We start from the raw sequence: 17,028 nt of genomic DNA on the forward strand, positions 1-17,028 counted from the left end.
CACCCTAGATATTCACCCAAAAGGTAGTAGCATTTGAGGCCAGTGCACACTTGTTGTTTACGAAGACACAAAGACTTCAGTTTTTTCCCCCCGATTCAAGACATCAGCCTGGGGAGGCTGAGTCCATTCTCATGTTATGGTGGCATTTCCATCTATGATAGATGGGCTGAGGTCACCCCAAAAAGTCCAAGCCTTGTTGTGCTAAATCCCTATCAACCTCAATGGGGACGGCACCAGGATTAAGAAGCCAAAGAAGGGACCCAGAGCCAGCAAATGAGACATGCCGTTTTATTGGGAGCTTACATACAGGGGAGAGAGTGCAGCGGTGGAGATCTGTGCAGAAGAACCACATCCACTTGCAAAAAGCATGCAGTTTATACAGTATTTTCACTTTGGACTCTCCCCCTAAAAACCTCCACCTGGCAATTTTCATTTAACCCCAAACTCAGGGCCTGAATCCTCTGTAAGGCCAGTGTTTCACAGGCTGGGCTGGGGGCTCAGATGTTTTTCATAGATAAGGAATTAATTTCTTAACACACATTCAGGTGCATCTGCCATACAGGGTCACTCTCAGGGTATGCTGAAGTCGCTGCTGTCAGGTGAATTTATTGTACGCTCCACCCCAAAATGCCCTTGAATGGCCCTCATGTTCTTATCATCTATTTTTCTGCAATTTCCCTGGGGCCAGGCACGCAGAGGAACATTGCGGCCAGATGCCACGCTGCAATACAAACTACAGAAACAAAAAGTCCTTCCGTGTGCTGAGAGTTGATCCTGGATGCCCATAGCAGTCCCACTGTGGAGGAGAGGGGCTGGCTCTCCACAGACCCAACAATCTGTTTTGTTCTGGAGAGAGGCCACCATCTGTGCCCAGTTGGTGAAGAGGTTTGCTGCACATCATCTATGGGCATAAGATGAGATGTTTAGTGGGTACAAAAAAGGGCAAGTCATAACCATTTAACAAGACACAGGAAGTCGTGTCATTGAAAGGGCACTGCCCTTGGCAAGGACCTGGTACCTGGTTTACAATATCAATGGATTGGCTCCCCTCTGCGACATGTGGTGGGAGGCCGGAGCAAGACACCAGGGACCCAATGTTTCACAGTAAGAGGGTAATCGTCCCCTTGCCCAAGGAAGGACCAGGACTCACCATTCTAGAAGTACAAGAGGGAATAGGGTGCAAAATAGGTGTGACCTGTGTATCCTGTTCCAGTCCCTTCCCCCATGGAGTGGGAAAAGTGAACCATCATGGGCTAATTTGTCATTTCTAGAGCCACATAATGATGTGCTCCCTAGACGGTAGGTCCTGAGGCAAGGGCAATAGCAGGTTGTCTCCAATTCCATGCTAGTGCAAAGTCATGTTAGGAATGGGGTCCTGTCCCTCCTGTATGTGGGAATCTATGGAGGTCCAGCAGCGTCTGTCAAAGACTGCTTCAGCTCAGGTGGCAGGGCCAAGCACTGAATGGAGCTCAGTGCTCAAGGGGCTACCAGTCAATGTGCTCCCCTGTTGGAGGCATGCATGCCATGTGGCCACAGTCTGCATCCAGGGATTCCCAGACCTCAGTCTCTGGAAGGTATCCTGTAGCCAACCTGCCACGGGATACTGGGCAAGCACCAGCACTGGGACCCCCTCTGCAATGTCCTCCACCTGTTGCAAGGCACAATATGCAGTGCAGAACCACTGCTCCATGACGCTATCATCCACCTTCAGCCTCCTGCCATAATTGGGACCCGAATCCTAAAGGCACATATTCATTTCCTTGCCCTTGCCACAGGCCCTACATAAACCCCTCAGGGTAACCAGCTATATCCAATTCACAAGGCTGTACCTGCACAAGAGTCCCCGCATCCTGTGTTTCACTGCAACTTTAGTTTATTCAAAGGCCTCATCCTTCCTTGTGGACCCATCCCAGTGGGCCCCCTTTTTGACTAAGTGGTATGGGGGCCTAAGACATTGGGCCAAACGGGGAATAAAAGACCATAGAAGGCCTAGGAAGATTTGCAGCTGCTTTGGTGTGCTACGACATGGGTAGACCTGCACCCTATCCATAACGGCAGATGGAATGACTTTAGTCTTACCCAACAAGATGACATCCAAGTATTTGACTGCCAAGCCTAGACCCTGGACTTTGTCTGTACCAACCCGATTGAGACAGCAGAGTGTGGGCTGTAGTTTGTAAACTGGAAAAAGACTCAGAAGTTAACTATCTCTGGGGCAGATGGTAAAGGTCCATTATTCTCTTTCCCAGGTGAATGCAAATTGGCCTTGACGCTCTGGGGCAATGGGAATGCTTAAGAAGGCACTGGCTAAATCGATAACAAAATGGTACAGGCCAAGTACCTCTCCTACCCTCATCTGTAGGGAGATGATACTCAGAGGAGGAACAGCTGCATACGCTCTGGGAAGACCACCTTATTTAGTTTCCAGTAATCCACTGCCATTCTCTGTGTCCATCAGGCTTCCACACAAGCCATACAGTGATACTGTATGGGCTGTGCACTGGCCTTATAATGCCTACCCAGGCCAACTCCTCAACAGTCCTGTGATTATATCACATCCCTCTGCCCCAAGGCAGGTGGTATTGCTTCAGGACTACTTTTTGCTGCAGGGCTGGCAACTGTGCTGGTGCCCATTTCACGTTCCCCTGATCACATGCTTCACTGCCCCAACTCTCAGTCAGAATTCCCTGGCAGTTGTTTGGGGGCTCATAAGATATCCATTCCCAAGATGTATTCTGGGATTGGAGCTATGTATATTAGTAGGGTTTTGGTGGCAGTCTCTCAACTGGTAATACTAATTTAACCTGTTTGACTTTCATGGCCCCCTGGCCCCATAACCATCTATTGTTATCACAGGCCCTTGGAACACATGAATGTTACCATATGTATTAGTCCATTCTCACATTGCTATAAAGAAATACCTGAGACTGGGTAATTTATGAGGAAAAGAGGTTTAACTGGCTCATGGTTCTGCAAGCAGTATAGGAAGCATAGAAGCTTCTGCTTCTGAGGAGGCCTCAGGAAACTTCCAATCATGGCAGAAGGCAAACAGGGAGTGAGATATCTCACATGGCAGGCGCAGGAGCAAGAGGAGAGGGGCAGGTGCCATACACTTTTAAACAACAAGATCCCATGAGAACTCAACGATGCCAAGGACAGTACCAAGAGGATGGTGCTAAACCATTCATGAGAAATCCACTTCCATGATCCAATAACCTCCCCCCAGGCCCCACCTACAACATTGAGGATTACATTTCAACATGAGATTTGGTGGGTATATAGATCCAAACTATATCACCATATATGAGAGTGCATTGGCACCAGTATCCATGAGGCATGCACAGTTTGTTATTTTTAGGTGACCAAAATATAGCTCTACATGTGGCCTCTGGTCCCTGGACAGCCTGGTCATTATTGCTCTTATTGGGATCCTGGGGCTTTGGCCTGCATCCTAGTTAAAGAGGTTGGTGCTTGCCATCTCTCTGTAGGAGGGGCAGTGGGATGCACCTGAGGCTCCTTAGTGGAGCTGTTCCAACTTGAGCTTCTGCCCCAGTCTGACCAGAACAGCATTAGACTTTTTATCTGTTTTCACAGCAGATGTCCCTGCCCCTAAGAGGTTGTGCCACATTTGATGGTGGGTCACTGTGATGGGCCCCATTGCTGTTTCCTTTCCTTTCATTCCAGCAGTGTGTACCCTTCACCCATGTAGCACCCCACCCCTGCCACCATTTCCTCCAACTCAGTGTCTTGGGCCACAAGAGACACTGGCTGTGCTACCAAGGGGCTCAGGATAGACACTAGTGTGCCATACCATTGACTGGTGCCAACTATAAGATGGTATCTTTCATGCCAGCACTGAAAAGCTCATCATTGGGACCTCTGTAATGCCCAGCATAGACAACATGCTTCATCCCTAATTCCTAGAGGATGTCCTGCAATTCTTCCACAGTTTGTCATTGCAAAGGAGATGTGGGAACATCTCCCATACTTGGCAAAGCTGCCTTGCAGCCTACAATCACCCAGCCAACGGCACAGCCTGATCCACATTACCAGCACCACAGAGGTGCTGCCTTGAGACCCAGTGGTCTATAATGGATGCCATTTCACTCACGGAGTATACAACACCCTCTGCCCCCATGTCCCAGAGACAAAGAAGCCACTCCACAGTCACCTCTCTCCCTTTCTGCCTGAATCTATTTTCCATTTCCACCAGTTCCACAGCTGTGTGGTCCCACATGGTGGTGCACTGTGGTCTTCCAGGCAGAGGCAAGTCCTGCAGGGCTACCTGCTATGGGCACACTTGGTTTGCTTTTATCTTGGTGGTGACCATCAGATGCACAGAGGGGATGGGAACCTCTAAAAGTTCATCCCAGTCTTCACTCTCCTCCCCACTAGAGCTCTCCACAGGGTCTCAGGCCTTAGGGTCTCAGGAGGATTTAGTCATGATAGCTCAGACTCATTGATGTGGCAGCTGGTGACTGTTCAAGTGGGCTACCTGACAATCCAGGGTCTCCATCTTGTCATCCTGTGCCTGCAGGACAGTAAGATCCCCAATGTTTCAGCCTGAGCTAACCTGGCATCTCTTTCCAATTGCGGTTCATCCTGTAACTGACAAACACTTGCCTGCAATGTGAACTGAGCTTCAGTGGCTACTCTGCAGAGCAACCAGCCAATTGCAGCTGCCACCACTTGGGCATCTAACCCTTGTTTAGTCAGATCCATCTCCTGTAACAACTCTTCCAGATCCTTCAGAATTTTGGGGCATCCCTGTGCTCACATGTTGGACCCCATCCATCATGGATAGTGGCTTTCAGGTCCCACATAGATGTGGACAGCCAGCTCAGAATTTCTGCTGTGGATTCCCCTTCCCTGATCCCATCATGTTGGTGCTCACAGGATTTTCTCCAGCCTTCTGGATAGCTCACCAATTGTGCTGAATCCCTATCAACTCCAATGAGGATGGCACCAGGTTCAAGAGGACAAATTAGACACCCAGAGACAGCAACTGAGATATGGGGTTATTGGGGGTTCACATGCAGGGGAGAGAGTCCAGTGGTGGCAGGCTGGCAGGAGAACTGCTGGTCCAGTGGTGGTGGGCTGGACTGAAGAACCACACAGCCCAGTGGCAGCAGCCTGGACAGGAGAACTGCATGGCCCAGTGACAGAAAGCTGGGCAGAAGAACCACAACCACTTGCAAAAAGCATGCAGTTTATATAGCATTTTCACTTAGCACCCTTCCCCTAACAGTCTCCACCTGGCAATCTTCATCCAACCCTAAACTCAGAGCCTTGATTCTCTGTACAGTCCATGTTCCACAGGATGGGCTGGGGGCTCAGCTGTTCCTCATAGATATGGAATGAATCCCCTCCAAACACACATTCAGGTGTGTTAGCCATACGGGATCATTCTCAGGGTATGCGCAAGTCATTGCTATCAGAGGTGTTTACCATACATGTCTGGGCACATTATAAGTGTTTCGGCAATACTTGCTGACTGAATAAAAATAAATTAAAAAAAATAGATGGATAGAATATTTCTGAAAACCCAGGCATATATAATATTAGCTCAAATGTCCCAGATTTAGTGATTCCCTATAAAATCCCTGCCTAGAAATGAATCCACTTCCCAGCCTGCATGGCACAAATAGGCATTCTTCCCTCTTCTGCTCTTGCCAGTTAACAAATATTTATCATCTGCCACATGTCTAGCACTATTCTTGTGCAGGAAATAACAAAGTTCTCACTGCCTTCAAGGAGCTTATAGTTTATTTTTTACTTTTTATTTTTAATTGACAAAAAAATTGTGCATATTTAAGGGATAAAATGTGATGATGTGATGTTTTGATCAATGTATACACTGTATTAGAAAGACTCAGTCAAGCCAATTAATATATCCATTTTCTCACCAACTTATTTTTTGTGGTGAAAATGTTAAAAATCTATTCTTTTAGCAGTTTTGAAACATGTAATACATTATTATTAATTGTGGTCACCATGCAGTGCAATAGATCACTAAAGCTTGTTACTCCAGCCTGAGACTTTGTACCCTTTGATCAACATCTTTTTCCATCTCTATCACTCTCCCCTAGCCTCTGGTAACCACCTTTCTACTCTATTTCTTCATGGAATATCTTTTTCTATCCTTTCACTTTCAGTCTATTCGTATCCCTAGAGGTGAGATGAGTTTTTCTGGGCAGCATAGAGTTGGGCCTTATATTTTTATCCATTCAGCCACTCAATATCTTTTGATTGGATAATTTAATCCACTTACATTCAAAGTAGTTATTGACATGTAAGAGCTTATGATTGCCATTTTGTTAAATTTTTTTCTGGTTGATTTGTAGATCTTTTGTTTTCTCTTTCCTTGTGGTTTGACGATTTTCTGTAGTGGTATGTCTTAAATTCTTTTTAACTTTTGTGTATTTACTAAAGGTTTTGCTTTGTGGTTACCATGAGACTAACATAAAACATCTTATACTAATAACAGGTTATTTTAAGCTGATAATAATTTTGATCACTTGCACAAATTTTACACTTTTACTCCCTCCTAATTTGTTTTTGGTCACATATTTTGTGTCTTTTATAATTTGTGTCCCTGAACAAATTACTGTAGCTATAGTTGTTTTTAATAGTTGTCTTTTAACCTTCATCCTAGAGACATAATTGATTTTCAGATGACTATTATAGTATGAGTGTTCTGAGTTTGACCATATATTTACTTTTACCAATGAGTTTATATTTTTATATATTTTTATGTTACTACTTAGCAACTCTCCCCCTTTTTAAGTCTGAGAAAGTGATTATCTCCTTTTCATTTTTGAAGAGTGGGATTTCCAAGTATAGTATTCTTGGTTGGCAGGCTTATTTGTTTTCTAATCTTTCAGCTTTTTGAATATATCATCCCATTCCTTTCTGGCCTGCAGGATTTCTGCTGAAAACCCTCAGAGAGTCTTGTTAGAGTCTCCTTATATGTAACTGTCGTGTGTGTCTGTGTGAAGAGACCACCAAACAGGCTTTGTGTGAGCAACAAGGCTTCGTATTTCACCTGGGTGCAGGTGGGCTGAGTCCAAAAAAGGAGTCAGGGAAGGGAGATAGGGGTGGGGCCATTTTATAGGATTTGAGTAGGTAGTGGAAAATTACAGTCAAAGGGGGTTGTTCTCTGGCGGTTAGGGCAGGGGCAGGTCACAAGGTGCTCAGCGGGGGAGCTTCTGAGCCAGGAGGAATTTCACAAGGTAATGTCATCAGTTAAGGCAGAAATTGGCCATTTTCACTTTCTTTTGTGATTCTTCAGTTACTTCAGGCCATCTGGATGTATACATGCAGGCTTGGGCTCAGAAGCCTGACAGTAACTGTCACTTTTCTCTTGCAGCTTTCAATATTCTCTCTTTGTCTTTATGTGTCTTGATGTGAGTCTCTTTGGACTCATTCTATTAGGTGTATGTTGAGTTTATTGGATTTAGGTTTTTATTTCCTTCCCCAGAAGTAGGAAGTTTTTGCCATTATTTGTTTGAATATGTGCTCTGTCCCTTTCTCTTTCTCCTCATCTTTTGATACTCTGATAATGCACATGTCATTCCACCTGATGATGTCCCATAGTCCCTTAGGTCGTCTTCACTTGTTTTCATTCTTTTTTCTCCTCATATTATATGATTTTCTATAACCCATCTTTATGTTCACTACTTCTTTCTTCTGCTTGATCTAGTCATTGTTAAAGCCTTCTATTGAATTTTTGAATTCAGTTATTCTTCAGCTCGATGATTTCGGTTTGTTTGCTGCTGCTGCTTCTTCTTCTTCTTCTTCTTCTTCTTCTTCTTCTTCTTCTTCTTCTTCTTCTTCTTCCTTAACATTTTTCTAACTCTCTGTTGAAGTTGTCAGTTTTTTCACACATTGTTCTTACCCTAGTGAACATCTTTATGACTGTCCTTTTGAATTCCCTGTCAGGTAAATCACATATCTCCATTCCATTGAGTCAGTTTCTGGAGATTTATCTTGTTGTTTTATTCATAACATGTTTTCTTCATTTTCCTGTTTTTTCATTTTCCTTCACTCTCTGCATTGGTCTCTGCACATTAGATTTAAAAAACTACCTTCTCTAATCTTGTTATACTGCTCTCTTGTGGGAGCTGCTCCTGCCCCATTTGCCTGGCCAGACATTCCAGGTGCCTCTAAACTGTTCGTGCATGTCCCCAACCCGATGTTTTTGTTCTTAGTGGCTTCCAAGAAATTAAAGTGTCAGGTTGGCGTGGTGGCACACACCTGTAGTCCTAGCTACTTGCAGGGCTGAGGCGGGGGGATCACCTGAGCCCGGGAGGTTGAGGTTGCAGTGGGCGATGACCATGATCATGCCACTGCATTCCAGCTTGGGTGACAGCATGAGACCCTGTTTTTTTTTTTTTTTTTAAAAAAATAGGGAATTAATGTGTCAAGTTGTGCTATTGTCTTAAGAGAGGTGGGATAGAAGCCAGTCCTTTGAGATGCAGATGGAGACATTTGGGTGTTAGATGTGTGTTCTAGTTCCTTCTTCCTTTGCAGAGAAACTGAGAGCTAGAGTTTATCTCCACTCATTCTACTCTACATCAGGGAAAGAGTCTGAAGCAGATGCTTGTACTCTTGATCAGACTACTCACTTTGAGATGACTGCTGAACATTTACAAGTTTAAAAGTCACCTTTTTGTTCTCAGTGGTCTAGGACACTCGGGAGTGCAGAGTCTGTCAACTCCCATAGTGAGGTGATTTAGGAGCTAGTCCTTCAGGTGAAAGCTGTAAAAGTTGGGGCATGCAGAAATTGCTTCCAGGGAGAGTCTGCAGATTTGAATTCATTTCTGGAGCAAGCCAGGGAAGAAGGTGTGGGGAGTTTCCACTCTCCTGTTTGAGCAAGCAGAAGTTTCACACCTTCCTAGCAAGGGGAGACTTCTGGTCTTATCACTGAAACAAGCCAGAGAGGAAGGTGCAGGGAGTACTCACACCCTCTTTCAGGCATGGAGAGGTCCCCCAACATCCTCCCAATGACAGATTCCAAGACTTCAACTTTAGAGTAAGCCAGGGAAGATGGCACAGGGAGGGCTGTCATTCTTGCCAGTACAGTTCTCCAACCTCTTTCTACAGAGAGATAGCAGGGCTGGGATTTTCACTGGAGCAAGCTGGGGAAGCAAGTGCAGAAGGTGCTCACTCTCCTGTTCAAGAAAGAAGAAGTCTCAGACCCTCCTTGCAGAGGGAGCATCCTGGCCTGGAGTTATATGCAGCAAGCCAGGGAAGAAGCCACCAGGGAATGCTCACTTTCCCTTTCGGGCATGGAGAGGTCCACCAGCCTCCCTTTAACAGAGATTGTAGAGATTTGCAGCTTATTTTTTTGAAGACAGACAATAGATATCTATAGTTCTATGAGAAAATTAAAAGAGTTTAGCTTGACACGCAATGACCAGGTTTAACCAAACTCAGACCTGGCTGCTTGCTGCTTGGAAGCCAAAACACGAGAAGCAAGATGGAATGGAGGAAAGCAGTTTTATTCAAATGCTAGCCATTGAAAAGAATGGCTGGACTTAGGTCTCAAAGAACCATCTCCAATTTTTAGACTGAGTGAAGGGGGTTGAGAAGGGAAACTTGGTATGCAAAGCATGTGGGAGTGTGCAGGATGGAGGCTGGCATATCTTTCTCCAATGGCTATCTTGAGTTGTTGTCCACCTGAAGTGTGGACTGGAACCATTTTGACAATGGTTGGGTTGTAGATTAACCACCTTGGGGCAATTTCTAGTTGAGGGAGACTTCCGCAACTGGATCTCTATGCCTGCTTTATTTCAAGATTAGCCCCTGGAACTTCTAAGCAAGTGCATTATTAGACAAGCAAATATGGTGCAAGGGAGTGTCTGGAATAGAAAGAGGAAGAAAGGTTTTCTTGAGATTAAGAAGAGAGAAAATGAAACTTCAAAATACATTTTGAGGTTAAGATATTGAGTTACATATAATGTGAAGAGTGTATGCTACTTTCGTCATTTTATAGTTCCAGCTATAGCAGTGGAGGCTTACCGGGGGATGGTAGATGGCCTGTCTTAGATTCATTTGCAAACCAATAGTCCAGGCTCAGCATAGATTTCTAATCACACCCAGCAGAGGGTGTGGCAGGTCTGGATAGGGTTTATTTTTTAATTAAAAAAAAAAATTTTTTTTGAGACAGGGCTTTGCTCTGGAGTGCAGTGGTGCAGTCATGGTTCACTGCAGCCTTGACCTCCTGGGCTCAAGTGATCCTCAGCCTCCCAAGTAGTTAGGACTACACACATGAACCACCACACCTGGTTAATTTTTTATTTTTATTTTTTGTAGAGACGAGATCTTGCTATGTTGCTAAGGCTAGTCTCAAACTCCTGGCCTCAAGCAATCCTCCCACCTTGGCCTCCCAAAGTGCTGGGATAACAGGTATGAACCACTGAGCTCGGCCAGTTTTATGCCCTGAGAGGCTTCACGTGTTAGTGTCCTGATTCTAGTGATGAGGAGTAGTGGTTAGCACTTGTCATGACTTGATTAGGAATGAAATAATATAGTGACTATATAGTAACCAATGTAATCAAAAACAGTTTCCTCAAAAATACCTGGCTGGGGTGGAAGCTAGCTTCTTCTCTCATGCTGATTCTGGTGTAGGAAAGTTTAAATTTCTCCCCTGAAGTTTCGATAATTTGAATCTATAAAACAAATTGATAATAGATGAAAGAAAAAAGGCATACACATTTATTGACATGCATATGGGCATGAGAATCATACACAAAATATGAGGCTTAAAGGTCGGGGGTTGATGATTGAAGTTTTTATGCCATCCTGAGATTACGGAAAAAATAGAGGCTTGGAGCATGGCAAGACAGGTTACAAGAGGGAGAGAAGAGAAAAAGGCTAGCATAAGACCACTAGCCTGGCTAGTGAGGATGGTCTTGTCATGCAGATAAACCTCACAGGTAGCAACCCTTAAAGAATAGATAGATAGTAACCTGTAATAACAGCTTCTCTGTCAGACCTTCAAAGGTGTCAGACTCTGAGTCTGACTCTCTCTCTTTCTCTCTCTCCCCATCAGTTAATCTTTCCTAGATCTGGACAAGGGGTTACCTCAGAAAAGGCCTATTTACATGTCCTAGTTACTTCACTTTATTTCCTCCACAGATGCAAATCTCCTTTTCCCCCAAAAGGGAGGAAATTGCAAGGCTATTCTTGTGCTTGCAGCCTCTCTGAATAGCCATATCAAATTATGCCAAAGAAGTATATTTGGCTGGGCTCAGTGGCTCATGCCTGTAATTCCAGAACTTTGGGAGGTCAAGGTGGGTAGATCACTTGAGGTCAGGAGTTCGAGACCAGCCTGACCAATATGGTGAAACCCCTTGTCTACTAAAAATACAAAAATTAGGAGGGCGTGGTGGCGGGCACCTGTAATCCCAGCTACTCGGGAGGCTGAGGCAGAAGAATCGCTTGAACCCAGGAGGTGGAGGTTGCAGTGAGTCAAGATCATACCATTGCATTCCAGCCTGGGAGATAGAGCAAGAGTGATACTCTGTCTTAAAAAAATAAAAAATAAAAGAAATATAAATATTTTTTGTTTCCTTCACTGGTCAATTAGTAGAGGCTGTTTAAATCACTGTCTTGAGAAGAATTCTTCAATGGGAATTCCAATTTCAGAAGGAGTTAGAAGCAAGCTAAAGAAAAGCGAGTGATTCTTCTTTTTTTTTTTTTTTTTTTTTTTTAGATGGAGTTTCACTCTTGTTGCCCAGGCTGGAGTGCAATGGTGCAATCTCAGCTCACTGCAACCTCTGCCTTCCAGGTTCAAGCGATTCTCCTGCCTCAGCCTCCCAAGTAGCTGGGATTACAGGCACATGCCACCACGCCTGGCTAATTTTTGTATTTTTAGTAGAGACGGGGTGTCATCATATTGGTCAGGCTGGTCTTGAACTCCTGACCTCAGGTGATCCGCCCGCCTCAGCCTCCCAAAGTGCTGGGATTACAGGCGTGAGCCACCGCGCCCAGCCGCAAGTGATTATTCTTTTGGCACCCTTGGAATCAAAGAACAGTATGTTCTGAAGCAAATCATGCTTGTGTTTTCTGAGGACACAAGGACTTCACCTAACTTCTTTTTTGATCTGATCTGAGCCATTTGCCAATGAGAAAGGCAACTGAATGGTGATGTCTTCCATGAGTCCAGTAATAAGTATGCTTGCGTCCATCTGTGATGGTGCTTAGTCCTATCCAGGCCCAAATCCACAATGGGGCATAACTTTTCAGTAACTGCCTGAGGCTTAGGAAATTAAGTATTATACTAAAATGTCCAAAACACAGGAGCATGAACCTGTAGTGGATGGTAAGACTTAGTGGCTTCCAAATGCAGCGTAGATTAGAAGGACTGCTGGACTACTGGATAGCATAATCCTCAGAGTCTAGGTTTGTTTGTTTGTTTGTTTGTTTGTTTTTTGGAACACTCACAAACTGCACGAACTTGAGAAGGTCAGTTTCTTTCCTAAGCATCAGTTTCTCCATTTATTTTTAAAAAAAAAAAAAAGCCCAATAATTTCTGTTCTTCCTACTTCACAGGGATTTCATGACAATCAAATGAGCTCATACTTGGGAGAGCACTCCACTCGGTGCTAGACAAGAACAAGCTATCATCGTTAGTTCGCTGGTGACAGGGAAAGCTGCTACTTCCTTTCCCTACCTTCTTTTTTCTTTTTCTTTCTTTCTTTCTTTTTTTTTTTTTTTAACAGAGGTAGTCATTTATGCACCAGAAAGAACAGTTAAATTCCTGTGCTGTGTGCTTCTCTTAGTGAAATGATTTAGAGCCATGTGTAAATAGCACATAAATTTATTATGACTCAGGTCCAAACTGGGGAATGTGTCTGTATATACACACACATGCAATGACCTCTCAACATCTAACCATGAAAAATATTGCAGCCTTGTAAAAAACAAAGCCACCCTCTTGCTGACTCCTGACAGCTAAAATGTCCTTAAAATAAATGGGAAAGAAAGTTTACTCCACACACCTGTGCAATGGAGTTTTTATGAATCAGACAAATTTTGAGTCTCGCAGGTAACGTCAGACCCGAGAGTGATGTTTACACTCCTGGTATTTCAAGCCTAACTACTTGCTGCTGATTCACCCAGATGGCTCTCCAGGCACAAGGATGTGGAACCTCTATTTATTTACTCCGAAGAAACAAACAAACAAAAGGTTGACCGTTGGACCAAGATAATCAAAAAGTTTTTAATAGAGTCAATGAAGGAGCAAGGCAAATGCTTGGAGCCATAAACAGGTGGCACAAATCATTTTTAGTCTTGTTAGAGAATGCGGAGCGGGCTGCTGCAGGGAGATGATTTCCTGCCTAATTAATCTGCATGTTGCCACCCTGGAACTTATTCATTTGGGGGCATGAATCCCATCTGTAAGGCCAGTTGTTAGAATTGGTGAGAAAAGACTTTCTTTTTTCCTTATTTATTAGAGGAGAGAGGAAGAGAGAGAGAGAGCTCATGTAGTTATATTTCAGCTTGAAGCAAATCAAATACTCTGAGTCTTCAGTATTTGAAAGCAGCCAAATGGCTGATGCAGGATGGCCTGTTCCTTTCGTATTTATGAAGGAATTTATATGTATGTGTGTATATATATCACGTTTCCTTCATAAATGTATATATTACAAAAACCATGTACATACTACAAAAACCATGTATATACTACATTATATATATGTGTGTGTGTATATATACACACATATATAGACACATTTTTATATATACATATGTATACATTTATATATACATATATATAAAAAACTTTTTTGTTTTTAGTGGCAACATCTTAATCGGACAGAGCTGCCAGTCACTAAGGGTGAAGTGAGATGTTTTGATTAGCCACTCAGGCAATGCACTACTCTCAATAATGTCTTTGTGAAAGTTAGAAAAGGCACCCTTGCTCAAGACATTTTACTTCTATTTTCTGGGAAATTGTCATACTACATTGAATATGTTAGAGTAAGACACTTTACTCCCACCTGCCAGAAAGCTGTCATTATACAAACTGAAACCTACAGTGTCTTCAATGCGAAGACTATCTTTTTAGATGCATTGCTCTTGCGTACCACATGGCCTAAACAATTGTGCACCCGGCACCACCACTGATGCAGCATTTAGCAAGCTGCTGGGGAAGGCTGGCTGGCTTATAAGGTCCCTGCCCTCAGGCAGCTCAGTCTAGCTGGGAAGACAGACATTAGTCAAAATAATCATCCAAATACATGTACGATGACAAAATGGGGAAGTGCTTTGAAGCAAACCTTCGGGATGCTAGAAGTGTTCTCAAATGCGACGATAAATGTGTATCTAGTGTTTAAAATAGTTCTTGGCGACACGGTGAGTGCTCAACTGATGTTTATAGGAGGAAAATTTCACAAATTACAACCATCCACAAAATGGAGGTGTGTGGAAATAGAGCTTTCTTTGTACAACTGATTTTAATATTTGATTCCAAGATCCACCAAGCGGACAGTATCAAACAGTGATGTTTGGGTAAATCAGTTTAATCTAGTGACTTCTGGTCAAATTCAATCCCCATGCTCTTGCAAGCTCTGTCTGTAGCCAGTTTAAGTCTTCAGAGAGAGACAGATGATTCCCTCACTCTTCGTAGTTGGGTCACAGGCGGCCCGTGGCTGCTCCTTCCCTCACCCCTCCAGGCAGCCTATTCAAACTGGGATGCCAATGTGCCTGCTTATATGTGGGCCTCTTTCTGAATGCTGAAACCCTTGTTGGTCCCCTCCAAGCCATTTTTAAGGTAGGGCCCATCACGACCAAGGGCAGCCAGCTGCTGTTCCTCCAGCTTGTCCTGTGCCCATGTGTAGGGTGGGTCTTTGGTGCTTCCCCTCCCAAGCTGCAGCCAGGGGACAGATTGGTTTAATGCTCTACTGTCACCATCTTGAAATTCATAATCATTTTATATTTGAATTTGTCTTTTGTGAAGTAGTGCACACACCTGAGCAGAGGAGAGGTGTGCATAATGCATGTTGCCATTTCTTCCTGTCCCATTTGCACATAGCATTTGTATTAATGCCTTGTATTGACCAACCACTTAAGTGAAAATGGTGACATAGAAGGAAAGAGAAAGAGAGAGACTTTTGTCTTCAGTCCTTCCTTAACTCATCAGTTAGTCAAAGGTAGAGAATGTCAGTAGAATGTGTATATGTCACAAAGGGAAATAAAGACAGCATCTCCCCTGTTCTGGAAAGGACAAAATACATATGCACACTCAAGCTATGAAATACAAATTGTGCAATGTCAGGGCTTCTGCATATGAGTTAAATGCTCTTAAATTTGCATTGAAAGCTGGCATTGCACAATATAAATAGAATGGTAAAATTCAGGCTAATAATTTTAAATTCTAATTTTTCTTTACTTAGAACAACATTAAATAGCAAATAAAAAGCTCCATGACAAGTTGAGCGAGAGAGAAAGACTGCAGAAGAAAGTGAAAAGCTTTCAATTTTATGCTTTGTCCTGCTTTTTGAACAAGGAGCCTTACGTTTTCGTTGCACTATGTCCTGCAAATGATGTAGCTGGCCTTGCTCAAGCTCCACACGTTGGGTAGAGCTCCTTCCCTGCTTTTCCCACACCCAGCAAAATGCAAGGAGGTGGGGAGGGAGGGCAAAAGTTACACAGCTTTGTGCACTTTATTTTACTTTTTTCCTAAAACTACAACCCTTTGTGTCTTCCCAGCATGTGTTTCTAGCTCCTCCAAAGGCAAAGCATTGACAGCCAGGTTTAGTTGTCTCTTTACACTTCTGGGAAAACGGCTGTGGCCTCTAGCTGGGAGCCGTGTCTTCTGAACGTAGTAAGAGTCTGGTCTTAGCTTTCGGGCTGGCCTGCCTCCACAGCTATTTATTACAGTTCACACTTAGTTGGGGCTTTTGGGAAAGAGGGAGAAGCTGGAGCCAACAAGAATGCAGAAGGGAGAATGCAGGAAGACAGGGCACAGTGCTTCTGCATCTCTCCTGATGTGGACGGTAGAAACTTCCGGCCGGGCGCGGTGGCACAAGCCTGTAATCCCAGCACTTTGGGAGGCCGAGACGGGCAGATCACGAGGTCGGGAGATCAAGACTCATCCTGGCTAACACGGTGAAACCCCGTCTCTACTAAAAAATACAAAAAACTAGCCGGGCGAGGTGGCGGCGCCTGTAGTCCCAGCTACTCGGGAGGCTGAGGCAGGAGAATGGCGTGAACCCGGGAGGCGGAGCTTGCAGTGAGCTGAGATCCAGCCACTGCACTCCAGCCTGGGCGGCAGAGCGAGACTCCGTCTCAAAAAAAAAAAAAAAAAAAAAAAAAAAAAAGAAGAAACTTCCTGAGCACCTTCTGCGTAGGGCATGGCTCTGTTGGGGCTCAGAAAACAGTACCCCAAAAGGAAGGCCTCAGCAGCAGCCTCAGAAGCAAACGTTTCTCTCTGACCTTCTCCTGCCCTCCTCTCAGTCCCGTTTTCTCCTAAGGTCAGCCACTGAAACTAGAATCCCTCTTTCTCGAGGCAGGTTATAGAAACCAGAACCCCTTTTCCCCAAAGCCAGCCATAAAATCTGAAAATATTATCTGTGAAAACTGACCATGAAGAACGTATCTGACCTACCTGGTTTGACTGTGGGTCACAAGACCCCCATTCCAGAGAGGCCCTGCCCCACACCCAGAAGGCAGGAATGCTTTAGAGAGGCCGAGAAGAATCTAGACAGGTCTTGCTGGGTTTTCTGACTCAGTCTATTAATATTAGACCATCCCCACTTTTGTCAAATCAGACTCCTACCTGGCTGTCCACACTCTGTTAAGCCTAAACATAAAAACAGACAATCTCCCCCGTGTCTTGGGGTCTTCATTCTGAAGCCTCCGTGGACACACATTGAATGAATTAGTATGCTTTCTCTCCTATTACTTGGTTGGCCTCATGTCAGTGAGTTTTCAGTGAACGCAGTCCCCTCGTTAGTGGGCTGCCGTGTCAGGCAGGCAAGCGCAGTGGACTCTAGGAAGGAAGAGGCAAGGACCTTT

General features: G+C 44.2%; 2 long non-coding RNA genes across 2 annotated transcripts in view; both read right to left on the reverse strand.

The window, feature by feature from the left end:
* Window positions 1–267: 267 nt before the first annotated feature.
* The window catches only part of LOC141410346 (uncharacterized), a 97,131-nt gene continuing 80,370 nt past the window's right edge, over window positions 268–17,028 (reverse strand). The window contains exon 2 of the long non-coding RNA XR_012435164.1: window positions 268–901. This is a non-coding gene — a long non-coding RNA (uncharacterized lncRNA). The remainder of the gene's footprint in view (window positions 902–17,028) is intronic.
* LOC135970824 (uncharacterized) lies at window positions 9,485–15,141 on the reverse strand. The gene is made up of 3 exons (XR_010586675.1): window positions 14,981–15,141; window positions 10,584–10,673; window positions 9,485–9,863 (listed from the first exon to the last, which is right to left on the reverse strand). It is a non-coding gene; the product is annotated as an uncharacterized lncRNA (long non-coding RNA).

Source organism: Macaca fascicularis, chromosome 5 (genome assembly GCF_037993035.2).
Source record: "Macaca fascicularis isolate 582-1 chromosome 5, T2T-MFA8v1.1".
In the NCBI taxonomy this organism is placed as follows: Eukaryota; Metazoa; Chordata; class Mammalia; order Primates; family Cercopithecidae; genus Macaca; species Macaca fascicularis.